Consider the following 16057-nt stretch of genomic DNA (forward strand, 5'->3'; position numbering starts at 1 on the left):
GATTGTTAGGAAATGTTTAGGTATAGAAACAGACAATGGGGAGTTTGCTATAATATAAGAGTAGCTCTTGGTGCCTTCGTGTGTTTAAAGAAAGTGTAGTGTCATTTTTCTGCTAGTGGTTATATTTTCAGCATTTCTTAAATAGATACAGAAATTGTTAAACTCCAGTAGAGGTAAAGACCACATGGCCAAACATCTCCATTTTGGTGCTCGTTCTTTCTTCTCCTCTTACTATGAAAGATATATATAATTTAAATTTAGATAAGAAACACACAAAAAAGCAGAATTTAAAAAAAAATAGTTAAAATAGCCAGTTTACAAAACATTTCTTTAACATGTATTATTTTCACAGCAATCTCATGAACTATCTAGGATAGGTATTGTTATTCTTATTCTCATTTAGAATCAAAAGATTAAGTGACATTCTCAGGACTTCAGAGTCACAGAGCCAAGAGTCAGACTCTGTCCTCCTGACTCTAGCAGCCATTCCTCCTTGGGGAGATCCTGAACAAGGGAGAGACGTTTAGTCCCTTTGAAAGTGGTATTTTAAATGTATCCCTTGGTTACAGTAAAAGTTCCTCACCTGGACCATCTGCTTAGCAGAAATGTAGAGTGTTCATGAATAAGAGTTGAAAATGGAGCTTGTACATTGGTGTAAGCCCACTATTACCACTAATAATCCAAGGGTATTCCCTACTGATGGATTCACATGTGTCATATTGGTATGTGAGGGAAGTACACACATCCACCCCCAAATCATCAAGGAGATGATTATGAAGAACAAACACGTTTGTTATATTTACAGCTCATTGACAAATCCTATGATCAATTTTCTCTGGTTAAACTATTCAGAAGGTTATTTTCCATAGAAATGTGTTAACTTAGTGTTTCCCACTTAATGGTTTGTGCCCTGATCTCCTTGTTAGCTTACTCTTTGTCTTTGAGTCTGTTCCTTTGCTTTCATGTCTTTTTTTTTGCCCATTTCTGGGGTCTGTTGAATACAAATTAAGGCATTTTGGTTTGAGGAACACAACTTAGTTATTGCCATTGTGACTTTTAACATGTTATGAGCTAATTCTTTTTTTAAAGACTTCTTGTTTCAACATGCTTAGGCTAATTTAAATAAGTTAGTTTGAACAAAACAGGTTGTACTGAATAAATGCATGGTAAATGGTAGGACATAGATAAAAGCTATACAAATATATTATCTTGCAATATTTTGATTTATTTTTTGCTCCGTTAAGAAACAAGTGAAGAGGTTTAGGCACTGATAAGTTCGTTGTCTCTTCACAGGAGTATGATTTTGACATTCTCATTGTTTAAGCTACTTATTCATTAATTCCCTCAATTGACAAGCATTTACTGAATCTCACTAAGCACCAGAAACTTTTCTAGATATGAGGGATAGAATGCTGAAAAGCAAAATCCTCTTCTTATGATATTCATAGTCTGGGAAAAGAGATATCAACAAATAAAGAAACAAGATAGTTCAGAGAGTACTTTGCAAAGTAAACCAAGATAACTTGATAGTGAGTTATTGGAGGGTGTGATTTTAGATCATTTAGAAAGGGCTCTGAGGATGTAATCTTGGGACAAAGATTTGTGTGATGGGAAGGGTAAGCCAACCATAAAGAGGTCTTGAGGTAGAATATTCCACATAGAAGGAACAGCAGTAGAACAACCCTGATGGGAAAATGAGTTTACTGTTTGCAATTAATGGTAGAGCAATGCAATTGGAGTTGAGACATAAAAGAATGGCAAGAAATGAATTTAGACAAATAGGTAGGGGTCAAATCACAGAGTGTTGTGGTTCACGGAGAAACTTGGATTTTTATTCTAAGTCTAGTGGGAAGTTGTTGAGAGTTTGGGACAGGGAGTGGCATGATGAGGTTTCACCTTTAAAATGACAATAGGCTGGCTGCTTCTTGGAAAAGGGACTTTTGAGAGACCTCAGAATAGAAAAGGGAAGACTGATGAAGAGGATCCTATAATACATCCAGGCAAGAGATGAGGATTCTTTGAAATACAGCAATGGTAGAAAAGGAGGTAACAGCATCAGGTTTGGAATATATTTTGACAATAGAGCCAGCAGGACCTGGGGATTATTTTAGAGTAGCCCAGTTCATGCTGCAGTTACAAACAAATCTTAGTGCCATAAAACAGCAAAGGTTATTTTTTTTTTTTTTCCTGCTCACACTATTTATATGTATTGAGTCAGCAAAGGTCTCTGGCTTAGTCAGGAACCCAGGCTGACAGACACTCTACCATGTGAAATATCATCTATCACATGACAGGAAAAGATAGACAATCAAGTAATAGCTCTTAAATGCTTCTACAAAGGAAGGATGCATATAACTTTTTTCTCACATTTCACTGTCCAAAGCAAGGCACCCAGGAGATAAGAAAATGAAATTCTCTCATATGTTCAGAAGAGAGGCAAATGGATATTAATGAACAGTAGTAATGTCTATCATAGCTGTAAATCGGATGTGGTATATGGGAAAAATGGGAGGGTCAAAAATAATAGCTAGGTTTTGACCTGAGCCCCTTGGTAAATATTGGTGCGTTTACTAAGAAATTAGGTAGAGGAAAATGTTTAGATGAGAAACAGAAAAAACAAAACAAAAAACAAAAAAATAATAATTGAATTACAGATAGTTAAGCCTGAGATGATCTTAGATATGCAGTGAAGCTTTCCAATAGTAAGTTGGTTACTTGAGTCCAAAGCTCAAAAAAAAAAGTCAGATGGAAGGACATGGTAAAATTGATCATATTATCATAACTCTAACTTGGGTTTGGGTCTTAGTTTGAGATTAGCTTAATGAACTATATGAAAATGAGTCTTGAAATTCAAGAGCTAGAACAAGATAGAGCAGGGTCTCATGAGTAACCAGAATTGCAAACTGTAAATTCACAGGAAAACAAGAGAGTTCATTTGCATACTCTCTCAATCTCTTTCATATCTCTATTTCATTTGTTTGTTTGTTTGTTTGTTTGTTTCTTGGCACATATCCTACCCTACCCATTCACCAGCTTAATATGGCCACATGATGACTGGGACCCACTCATGAGTCATTGAGTCCTGCTCAATGCAAAGCCAGGGCTGAGGTTGGTGAGCAAAGTTGCATCTTCTGGATCTTTCAGCTAGTTATGTCCCCTGAGATTTCCCTCTCGAGAAATAGGGAATCCATGTAAATGTGAATTGTATCAGTGGCCAAACTTCTCTCAGTCAGATTAGTATGCAATTCAGACTTCATGATTTTTGATCACTGATAATTGATAATTGATGTTGTCATGTGATTAGCAAGCCTTCATATTTCACCACTTATTTACCCTCTGATTTCTAAACCATCAGGAAGGGACATTTCTATTTAATTACACAAATCCCCTTCATCCGGCCTGTGTGGCTGGGCATTTCCACATTCAGAGAGGCTTCTCTGGAGCACTTGGGACATGACTAGGGAAAATGTATTCTGTCATCCACCATTGACTTGTTTTATTTATCCAAAGTCTGAACTGTGAGGATGCTGCTAACACCACATATTTAGGGGGACTCAGGGACCTGAGGGAGCCCAGCTGAACAAAGAGTCAGTTGGCTCTGACTGCAGCAGCTCTAGAGGAAGAGATAGAGCAGTACTTTAGAGCAAAAAGGAGAAATCTCAAGAGGATGTAATTGGGACAGAAAAATGACTTACCAGGACTAAGAAACATAATGACTTCTTATTGAAAAATTGCAAAACAAAAAAGAATATTCCCTGCTAAGACTTGTATTATTGTTCTCAGAAAACCAGAGAGTTGAATTATCTTACAAAACAGAAATACAAAGAAACGGAAATCATGACTGAGGAGATAAAGCATGAGGCAGAGAGACCCGGGGATCAAGTGTGAGGTAGGCAAGGGATGAATATTACCCACTGGCATTTTCAGTAAAATTAAGAATTAAGAACTTCGGAGTTCAGAAAAATCACAAGAAAAGAATATCAGAGTTCACTCTGAAACAAATGACAGCATGTGGCATGATAACCTTTCCATAAGTGCCCATTTTTCTCAAGTAGAAACTTTATTACAGAGACAAGCGAACAAAATAAGGGGCCGTTATGGAAATGAGCAGCAGCAGAAATGCAGCCCAGACTCTCAACTTGGGGTGGCTGGTCCGCGTTATCATCCGCAGTTTCATGCATTCCTCATTCTTCATGCAGTCTAAAAATATCATTCCTTGTGAAATAGTGATTTTCCCCCTCCGCAGCTCTGAGGCACCCCTTTCATATCTGGAAGTTAGCTCAAGAAATGTTTTTATAGTGCCTATTCTATTGTCCCACCCCAGAGACGCATATGGCATCTGACTATTGGTCTCTGGGGAAATGTACATATTTATAATTCTTTCCATAGAAAGCAGAAGAAGAGCAGGATGCCTTTCCCCTCTGAAAGCTACAAATGTCCTGATACGATACGAGAGATTTCCCCATTATGGAGGTCATATTCAGTGATTTCAAATGCCCCAAAGGAACAAGCCTCCTGCAGCACAGAGGACCTGGGTTAAGTCTTCTGGGAAGTCATCTTTGAGGGGTAAAGCCTCTAAGATGAAGATTCTGAGATGGAAGATCGGTGGATTTTCTGGGTACTTTTAAATATGGAAACACTAAAGTACTAATCGGGCTTTGGTTGTAGCATGGCACAAACCTAAACACACCTTATCCCCAGCAGTTAGAAAGCGGTGGAGAGATGGCAGAAGCATAGCATTCTGGGAGGCTCTAATTAAAACTGTGGCATGTGTAGATATACAGAGGGGAAGCTGTGGTCCTCCTAAGACTAGGCCCCAGCTATATCTCTGGAGATCTTTGAAGATGGTATTTCCCAGAAATCTTTACCATTCAAGCACTCCATGGGAAGTTCCTCATCTCCCTCCTCATGCTGACAGCCCCCTCCTCCACAAGCAGACCCTTTTATTCTGAGGTGGGAAGAAGTCAATGGAGGAGTCTTTCATTCATCTTTGAAGGCCCTGAAGGGGCACCTTGGTGTGACTTAGATATCACTGGCAGGGAAGAACCCTAGCTCTGCAGTTTCAAAACCAAAATCAGTTCTCTTCTCTGTAGGAGAAAGGTGAAAATTTTCTCTCTTTGCATGCAGAGTTTGGCCCTCTGCCTAAAATATGATATTTTTTTACTGTGCTGTTAGCACAAACAGATTGTTATACAAAATGTTAAATATCATCTACATGTCATTTAAATTGTTAATGCTGTGCCTTTTGAGAGAAACTTGATACTTGTGTAGTATTGCTGTTTATCCTTTTAAGCATTATGTGTACAGTTGTGGCAGGGCATCGTGAGATGTTTTGTGTATGTGGCAGTGTTCCATTGAGGCAGATATGTTACTCTACAGCTTGTTGCTAGCCATGCTCCCAGACCTTACCCTGTGGGCTCTAGACCTCAAGGTCAACAGATAGTAACCAGAGAACAAAACTGTCTTAAGCAGTTTGAGAGAGGAGAACAAAGCTGGAGGTTATCACAATTCCAGATTTCAAGATATCCTACAGAGCTGTAGTAATCAAAATAGTATGGTACTGGCACAAAAATAGACACATAGATCAGTGGGACAGATTAGAGTCCAGAAATAAGCCCACACTTACATAGTCAGTTAATCTATGACAAAGGAGAAAAGATTATACAATGGGGAAAAGACTGTATTTTAAATAAACAGTGCAGGAAAACTGGACAGCTAGATGCAAAAGAATGAAACTGGATCGCTTTCTAACACCAGACACCAAAATAAACTCAAAATGGGTTAAAAATCTAAAGTGAGACCTGAAACCATAAAATCCCTAGAAGAGAACACAGCAGTAGTTTCTTTGATGTTGGCTATAGCAACATTTTTCTAGATATGTCTTCTAAGGCAAAGGAAACAAAAACAAAAATAAACTATTGTGACTACATCAAAATAAAAAGCTTTCACACAGTGAAGGAAACAACCAACAAAACAAAAAAGCAATCTACTGATTGGTAATATGATATATGATATATACATGTTCTATCCGATAAAGGGTTAATATACAAAATATGTAAAGAACTTATACAACTCACTACTAAAAACCCCCACAAATAATCTGATTTAAAATGGGCAGACGATCTCAATAGACATTTTTCCAAAAAAGACAAACAACTGGCCAGTAAGCATGTGAAAAGATGATCAACATGACTAATCATCAGGGAAATACAAATCAAAACCATAATGAGGTATCACCTCACACCTGTCAGAATGGCTAAAATCAAAAACACAGGAAAAACTGTTGGCAAGGATGTAGAGAAAAAGAAACACTTGTGCACTTTTGGAAGCAGTATAAATTGATGCAACCACTATGGAAAACAACATGGAGATTCCCCTCAAAAATAAGAGTAGAATACCATATGATTCAATAATTCTACTACAGGGTATTTACCCAATGAAAACAAAAACACTAATTTGAAAAGGTATATACACCTCTATGTCTATTGTAGCATTATTTGCAATAGTCAATATATAAAAGAGACCCAAGTGCCCATCAATAGATAAATGGAAAAAGATGTGAGAGAGTTATATGTGATATATATTATATTATATAGGATATGTTATATATGATATATAAGATATATTATACCATATATATATATATATATATATATGAAATCACAGAGCCATAAAAAAAGATGAGATCTTGCCATTTGTGACAATATGATAGACCTAGAGTTTATGCTAAGTCAGATAAGTCAGACTGAGAAAGACAAATACCATACGATTTCACTATATGTGGAACCTAAAAAACAATAAATACACAAAAAGCAGAATCAGACCTACAAATACAGAGAACAAACTGATGATGGCTGCCAGAGAAGGGGGTAAAGGGATAGACAAGATGGGTGAAGGGGAGTGGAAGGTACAGGCTTCCAGTTATGGAATGAATAAGTCACAAGAACCAAAGGCAAACATAGGAAATATATTCAATGATATTATAATATCATCTTAGGGTGGCAGATGGTAGCCACACTCATGTTGAGTACAGTGTAACATACAGAGAAGCTGAATCACTGTGTTGTACACCTGAAACTAATGTAACATTTTGTGCCCACTATAGTCATAGAACAATGTTAAAAATAAATAAGCAAATACTGTGTCATTTAAAAGAAAACAAAAACAAAACAAAAATTAGTTTTCAGCACATATTTGGTGCCCTTTAAAAGTAAAGATACTGGTTTCTGCTGAGTAGAAGCAGTGACATACATGCCCCCCTCCGCTGCCTTCCAACATTCCGACCAACAGCCACAAAGTAGCAAGAAAGGTAAATCAATTCATCTACTTCAGAAAACAGAATTGGGAATCTATTGCAGAAGTGCACGTTCAACCTCTGGAAAGGTTCAAATGCCACTCTCGTGCTAATGGGACAAGATCAGGGACGTGGCCTCTTGTTTCCTCATCATGGATCACAAAGAAACCGTCACATTTAGCTCTGGTGCCAAGACTATTTTCTCCCCCTCTTGGCAGAGGTCTTTGAACATATGCAGTGTTAAAAATTGTCACTTTTATTTCAGAATCACATTATGGACCACCAAAAAAACCCCAGTGTGGGGCCTGCCTTATGTCACTGACACAAAACACCTTAGGATCTCTCTTCAAAGACGGACTTAAATAAAACATGAAATGATGCTTCCATTTCTAAGGAGAAAATTACATCCCTCACCCCAAGTTTCAATTCCTGTGGTCTATTCTTTACAGAAGTGCAATACACATAACATACCATCCTTCTGTTCTATACAACATGGGGGTGTGGTTAACATCCAGAGATTTGAAAGCAGCAAATGCAGTGCTCAGTGTTTTCCCTGGGGAATGTCTTTTTAGGTCTCTAAAACATTATTTAGGTATGTATGCTGGTCTTAGTTGTTGGTGCGATATAATGTTAAAATATGTGTGTTTGGAAAAATAAATTCCATCTTAAAATTTTCAGGTTCTGTGTAAGAATGTGGCTATGGCAATAATAATAATCACCCTTAAAAAAATAATCATCATCCTAATACGCTACTATAAAACTGTATCCTTTGCCTAGCCCAAGCATGATCTTTAGGTGGAAACCATGATGCTCATTGGCTGTGACATAATTGAAGAAAATTATTCCCAGACTTTGCACATATGCCATGCTCCTTTCGCTCTTCAAAAACCCCCATGACTTACAGTTTGTTTTCTCTCTCCATACCATCAATTTGTATTCCTGCCTTCTGCCTTCCCTTCTTTCCTTCCTTCTTTCTTCCCTACCCTTTCCCCCCTTCTCTTTTACACAACACACACACACACACACACACACACACACACACTCACACACACACACTACTTTCCCATTCAAGGTAGTCTTTGTTGAGATTTGCCGCAACCAGTTACATCAGTAGTCAGAATTGAGTTTTATCTCTGTATCTTATGAACCCCAGTCCCCATTGCGGGTGTGAAAGTCATGACCCAAGGAAGCTTCTGCCTTTCTTGGTGGGAGTGTTCAAGTGCTTGGTGTCACAATACATCACCCCACGTTAGAGCTTGCCAGATGGGAAAATCCACTTACCTCTCCATCCCTGCACTGCTTTAGCATCTATTCACAGTAGTCCTGCCCCTGTTCTTAGAGCCAGAAATTAGAGAGTCCTACTATTACCTTCATAACCCCATTCCCATCAATAAGAAGCAAAATATATGATATAATATGTACTTTTGTTACTTTAGTTAGTGAGCCTACTTCCAGTTAGCCAGTGTGCATGGGGTACAGAGGGTTTTCATCAGAAACTTTTAGGCATTGAGGCAATATTTCCCAAGTACCTTTTCCCTAGTCTTACTTTGTATAGAGAGCTCTGTAAAGTATAATGGTATTTTTCATCCCCAGCCGGGGATGTCTGGATGATCAGGGTCCCAGGGTGCCCTAGTGACACCAACCAACAGTTCCATGTAGTTCAGGGTGACTTGTTGACTTCTGTACTGCATATAATAGACATATGTTCTCTTCTGCCAGCCATCTTTAGCCCAGCACAGTGTCCATGATGGTCCCGTTATTTTCAGATAAATATACTCAGCCTTGGTGGGGGTATTATTTAAATAGGTGTGGCAAATTCATATGTGTACTGCTGCTGGACCTGGGACTCTAGAAAGAATTCTAGGAGATATAAAGTAAGTATGTGAAATAGCTACAGAGAAAAGGAAAGCAGTATTTTTTTGGCTCCTAGTGTGTCCCATGGCCTGGGTTTGGGACGCACATTTTTACCTGTTTCTGTAACACATCCTCTTACATCTTCAGAAAACTTTTTTCAAGAGAGGTGTTTTGATCTTGAATTTTATATAGGTGGTATTGAAGTTCAAGGAAAAGGAAATTCCTGAGGTCAACTAATTGCACATTTTCATGTTCTTATAATTCTGTTTCTGTGGCCAGTGGTGCTACTCCGAAATTGGATATTTTACCCAAACTTGGCCATCTGAAGTACATTTGTGGGGATGGAACCCAAAATAGTCTGATTAGTTTTTTCTCTGGACATTTTTGCAAGGTGGAGTTGGGCAAGGAAAATAAAAGCTACTTTGGTGGTGACCTTGAGAAATCTGGGGCATAGGAGCCACCAGTGGCCATGTTCCCTGCCATCTTGTGGAGGAGGGAGGGCCCTGCTTTAGGAGGGTATTTTGCTGAAGATGTCACTGATTGTTGGGCAGTTGGCAAAGTCATAAAGCCTATCTGCCAACTTGACTGAAGGATCAAAACTAAGGCAAAATATTATATTTTAGCAAAACAGAATGACCTTCCATTTTTAGTTTTAACAACTCAAGCTAATAATTCTCAGCTAAAAGAAAGGGAGGGTTGAAAATCATTTGGAAGGTGTTTCCCTGCCCAAACTACCTGTGTTAAGTAGTTCTCTTTCAGAGAACTGCTATGTTGAATCACTGCTTTTGATGGAAGTATTCCAGTTCCTTTAAATATGTTGGATTGGAAAAAATAATTTAGAGTCACTGTAAATAGGAAAGTGAGTAATACCTCTTTTAAAAATCCAGTCTTTCAATATATATTTTCATGCAGGGGCAAATCAAAATTTTATCTTTTTATTTATTTACTTACTAACTTACTAATGGCTAACCTGAAGGTAGAAAATATGTAATTTTTAATGGAGCTGGTACTGAATGAAAGCCAAGAATAAGTAGCACAGCACAGTTGTTTAAAAGAGAATGGATCCCTTTGCAAAAGATAGCTTGGAAGTCTTTGAGATGATGGGACAGCTTCCAAGCCTACAATATTGTATCAGTGAGGCCACAATGTAAAAGTAGCTCAGATGCTCTTCCACACATCCAAGATGGCAATTATGGTGCCTGGAAGCTGGGTGGGAAGAGGCAGGGTGTAGTTCACCACTGCCTATTATTATCCCAAAGAAGAAGCTTAATGTGAGATTAGGACATTGAGTTAAAAGTCAGAAAATTTGGGCTATAATTAGCTTCTTTCACTGTCTTGTATAATCTTGGACAATTCACTCCACAGGCCATGGCTCTTCCAGCTCTAGAATTCACCACCATCAGGGTTGTCTTCTGGTGCAACCCCACTGATGCAGCTGGTTACGCCTTTGCCCAGGTCATCATAGCACAATCAGACCAATAGAAACCTTTGTTCTAGGTCCTCCAGGTGACATACATATGCTGCCTTGTTGTCTTTAAGATGGTCCCCAATTTCCATATGGGTATATCCTTAGGGTAAATATTAACAACCTTGACCCATTTTGTGTAGGAGGAGGAGGGCCCCCATGTTGTTTTTCTGTAAATGATTTGGATCATATGGTTGTTTCAAAACAGCCAACCTTTAAAACGTCTTATGAAATTAAATCTGCTGATTATCCAAATGATGTGACATTTTTATAAATAGGAAATAAACCTTTGAGCATGTGGTTAGATCCACATCTGACACAGAGATAAAAATGACACTGAGAGGTCTACTGAAGGATGTTCTATAGCTGAAAGCATGTGTCTTCCTGCTTCCCAGGTAGGAAGGGAAAAAAAATAGCCTTTGTCCTGTCCTCCACTTTAATTGAGTAGGGTGCAAGTGCTGCTGTAATTGAATGAAAAATCAGTAGTCTTGCCACTGCCATCCAGCTCAACTTAAGGAAGAACAAAAAAGACACTTATTCTAGTGGAATTAAGTGATTTGCCCCTGAGAGGCAATGTTCTCAGTCAAGCCTCCGTTTTTGATGGAAACTGTTGCTAGGGTAGAATAGCCTTTTCCCTGTTTCTCCAACTGTGTTTGGGCATAGAGGTGGCCTCTATGGAAACTGGACCTCCTTTGATAATGACACTCCTACTTCCTATGTTAAGAAACATGGGTAGGTCTGGCAAAGCCATAATTTATCCAATCTCTTTGGCTCTTCAACAGAAAACATACTAGAAAAAGCTTCACGGGAGTTTGGACATACATCAGTTTAATTATGTATAAACGCTGAATTGGAGGAGCTGGAGTGTGAGTCCACTGAAAGAAGGACTTGTATTATGCCCCTCTCAATCAGATCGGATTCTACTCATTTCTATTCATGAACTCCCTCAAAGTCCCATCATACGGGAACTTGACAAGAAGTTGAGAGAAGAAAGCTTTAGTGTCTTCATGTCATGCCAGGCAACCTCAGCAATTAGTGAGGAAACTGTTCCTTTATATGAAGCAGGACTAGAAGGACTTGGAGGATTTTTATTTCCCTAAACCTATGGTGAATCCAAGTTACTAGAACCTCGTCAGAATGAGATGTTCACATCTGAAGGTCTCGGGCAAGGCAGAGGGAGCTCCAGGTAGATCCTGAACTATGGACCTTAGACTTGACTGTGCAGCAAAGGTACAGCCACCTGGCATGTGACCCAATGGGCATCCGGACTAGTGATGTTCAGTGGTGAGGAAGTGTTATCTGTATATAGAGCTTCCGTTATGTGCCCTCTGTAAAAGACACATATAAGGAGAGAAATTTGAAATGATGCAATTTATTTTCAGTCACAATCAACGTTTGTGTGAGATAAGACATATGAGTTCATTTTTTTCCCCACTTGGTCTAAATTCTCATGTGTTCCTAGCTTCTTTCTGCATTGGTGTGATGCTAGTACATACAACTTTTTGCCCTTATTTCTCTGATAGTGCTCTGAAATATTAGATATATACTTAATCTTTTGCTCAGAGGTAACTTTAAAACACACACACACACACACCCACACACATACACACACACACCCTCCTGCAATCTCTAATAAATCTGAAAGAAAAAAATGGGCTTTGTTGGGACTTAAGAGATACCTCAGTTTTCAACATAGAGTCTTTTTCAAGAAGTTTAAGGAATAATTCTGCCCTTTTAAAATTTTCTCTTTATGAGTGGACTTTAGAAGCATAAGGATAACACAACTACATTTATTTTGCAACATAGACATTGGCTGTCTCTAACCAGCATATCTTCCCTACATCTGAGCTGTTATTTTTTTTTTTCTCTGTTATTGGATAGAAAGTTCCCCTAATGACCCAGGCATTGCCGAACTTTTGCATGAGACACTAGCCTGGGAATTGAGGAGATTGTAGGAGATGTTACAACCATTCTCGGACTGTTCCTCTTCTATAAAATAAGGAGAAAAATCACCTGGGAAATGATTGAATCAGACAACAGAACCATACCTTAAATCTACTGCATTGGAATATCAGAGAGGTCAATAGTCTGTATTTTAAAATTTTTTCCAGCAAGTGGTTGAGGATGATTAGATCAGTTACTTTTAAGGATCTTTTCCAGCTAGATCATACTAAGGTTCAAGGTCATACTTATTCTCTTCAGTGTGGGAAAGGACCTACCGAGAACTCAAAAAGTATTCCCCTTCTCAACCAAGGATTGTGGATTAGGAGCCTTGAAGGGCTGCCCTTGTCTAGAATGTTCCAGAGTGATCACCAAAGCCTTCCTACTGATGAGCATTTGTTTCTTCACCTCCATAATCCCTTTTGACATGAGTAAATAATGAGTTTGATGATTTCTACATATAACATGTAACCTCAGCTCACGTGAAATATCCATGGGAGTTCTAGTCAGTCTTCTGTGATTCCCTTTACATAGTGGGAGCCTGTTTCTCTCTTTTGAAAACATTTTCATATATTTCCTATGTCCTGTTTTCATTGTCTCTGGATACGTGCTCGGATGCATCCATGCTTGAAATGTATTTGATAAATTAGTAAAAATCATCAGCATATACAACTGAATCATTATTTGAGTAATTTTTATAGTCATATTGTAAAAGGAAGACAACAGGTTTATCTTTTGGATCTTGTGGAATTATTTTGTTCCTGAAAAACCTTTGGAGAATAAATTACTGTATCACATGAAGAAAATTAGTTCTCCCTGGGCATGAGAGCACCATTTAGCATGGCTGCAAGAGATGATTTTCTGATTGGTATCTTGTTTTCCTTCATGGGAGCCTGTTTACAGCACCCACTTGTGGATCGGTCCCTGGATATGCAGATACGTGTCACCCACAATGTTTCCAGAATCTCTTGCCACTAACAAAATTAACCTCCTTCAAGGAACTGATACCACCAGGCTTAAGTTTTGTTGCTGGAAATACAACCACCTCAACATCTTTTGCTGTCCAGAATTTTACTCTGAAAACAATTAGAGCATGATGGGCTATGTGTTTGACAGTCCAAATTGAGCTACAAATGACCTGACTGTGCTTCAACTAAGCACAGGGCAGCTTAGGAATGTATTAAGTTGAGTAATCATCTCATGTGTTTTTCCCCTGGGTTCAGTGACATCTACAAAGTTCATTTTTTAAAGAAGTTTTTCTCTTTACAAATTTAAACTCAAGGGAAATAGGATCCATATGTTCCTGATTCATTTGCACTAACTCATCAAAACGTTCTTTTCTTTATAAGTTATTGGATGTCTACAGAGGATTTTGACTGCTTTTTTATAAGTTCTTTTAAGCCTTTCTGTCTAGAGGCAGGAAGTGGCCATTTGCCAGCAGGGAATGAGCCCCCCCCAAATAGTCACGTTCTGTTCAGGAGGCAAAGGAAAAAGAAAATTCATATTCCCTACTTTCTAAGTACAGTCAGCAAATGGTTTTCTTTAGAGGGCAGGGATAAATGTATACTCTGGAATGTATTAGTAGATTTATGGAAGATGTAATTAAAGAGATTCCATAAGGGAGCTGCAGCAGGAATGGAATTTAAGTTGCCCCTTCACCAATACCTTACCTGTGAATCTCTTAGAGCAGTTGGTTTACCCAGCAGCATAGAGCCTTGAACTAAGGGAAATGAGAAACATTTATAATGTGCATAGCAGAGGTTATAGGGGTGTGTTTTACAGACAGAGATTGATTTATTCAAACTCTGTTCTACACCACATTTTGTACTTCTACTACTGAATTCAACAGAGCTACTGTTGAGGATCAGAAATCATGGGACATACTGCTCCATGACAAATGAAATCAAACGTCTCATTGGCCTATCCTATGGAGATATTGAGTGCTTCCTTTGGGTCAGTGCCTCACTTGGATGACGTCACTTAATTAATATGATAATCCCATGCAGTAGTCATTGTAATCATTCCCGTTTTATGAGTAAGGACAATGAGACTTAGAAATATTAAGTAAATGAAGTTTTAAAGACCACACAGCAAATAAATGGCAGAATTGGAACTTTAACTCAGGATTCCAAGTTCATAATCATGATCTTCAAAAGTGACCTGTATCTATACCCTAATAATGCAAATAGACTACTATATCAGAGATATCTTTCCAGTGCTTACAAATCACATGATAGCCTAATTCCAATTTCTTCGGCCCTGATTCCATTGTATCTTCTATGCTGTTGCTCCCGTGACTTATGTAGAGTTGCTTGTTAATTTTTCTGTGAAACCAAGGTATTTATGAATCCAAGTTTGGATTTTCTTTTGTTTTTGTTTCCTTGACCCCAGAAGAGCGTCAGGCCCAAAGTCATCACAAGTTGGATGAGAGAGTTAACAGATCGGACTTTTATTAGCTGACGTGCATGGCTTATAGTCTCCTAAGGCTTCCATGTGATTACAGTTAGAGATGAACAACCTGTTGGTTCAGATCAACCATTTTTGAACCCTGGATATTGCCATGGACTAATTTGCTAACTCTTACCAAATGATAAACAAGTTTAGGAACATTTGAAATCTCCCTGAGGGTCGGTAAGCCCTGATATGGCTCTAGTTCTTAGGGATCCCTGTCTTTGCTTGGAGCACATGCTTCTTGAGATGACAGATTCCTTTACTTACTCCTATCATGTATGTTCAAATATTGCATCTCCAATGAATTCTTTCCTCCCTTCTCCGTGTAGACATGTAAGTCTCACTGCTTCCAGTGTGGTGTGGATGTACCTATTAGCTTTCCCACTGACTCAAGCAAGGACAGGGAATGTGTAATTTCACTCAGGGGTGTGTGTTTAATTCACAGGGCCAGGAAAATATCTTTAAGAAGAAGGTATTGACTAAATTAATGTTTGACATTGTTGGAGCTGAGCATGCATGAAACCAGTACATCTGTCTCTTACAGACCATTTTGGTGTCAAATGTTAAACATGCTAAATAGGTCATTATCTGTATTTCAGTAGATTTCAAATTAAGATTCAAGCCCTAAGCTCCATCCCCAACCCCAAATAAATGCAGGGACTAGGAACCAACCTTAGCCTGCAGAGCTCCAGCCAGGTCCTAGATGTGACCCAGGACTGGGGGAGATTCTACCATACTCCTTCCTCTGTGTATGGATGGACGGCAGTATGTTGGGGTTAGGCAGCTGTCAGGTAATTTATTCTGGGAAAATTTATTCTGGAAAATTTATTCTGGGAACAAACTAGAGACAGTGAATATTCCTAGAAGTTCATCTTGCCTGAAGGTCATCTTACCTGTTGATCTATGGCTGGTCTGTATAATGCTTAGCTTCTGCCTACCTGACATTTTCTTTCCTTGAAGAGGCTCCTGTAGTTTTAAACATAAGGTAGACTTGGTCTTTAAGTAACCACATTATTTTTTTTTCTTCAAATCAATCTACCTTTATATACTTA

At 38.6% G+C, this 16057-nt stretch overlaps 1 protein-coding gene across 1 annotated transcript in view; it reads left to right on the forward strand.

The window, feature by feature from the left end:
* The window catches only part of MACROD2 (mono-ADP ribosylhydrolase 2), a 1971347-nt gene that overhangs the window by 1462180 nt on the left and 493110 nt on the right, over positions 1 to 16057 (forward strand). The window lies entirely within an intron of this gene.

This window comes from Neovison vison, chromosome 8 (genome assembly GCF_020171115.1).
Source record: "Neovison vison isolate M4711 chromosome 8, ASM_NN_V1, whole genome shotgun sequence".
NCBI classification, from domain to species: Eukaryota; Metazoa; Chordata; class Mammalia; order Carnivora; family Mustelidae; genus Neogale; species Neogale vison.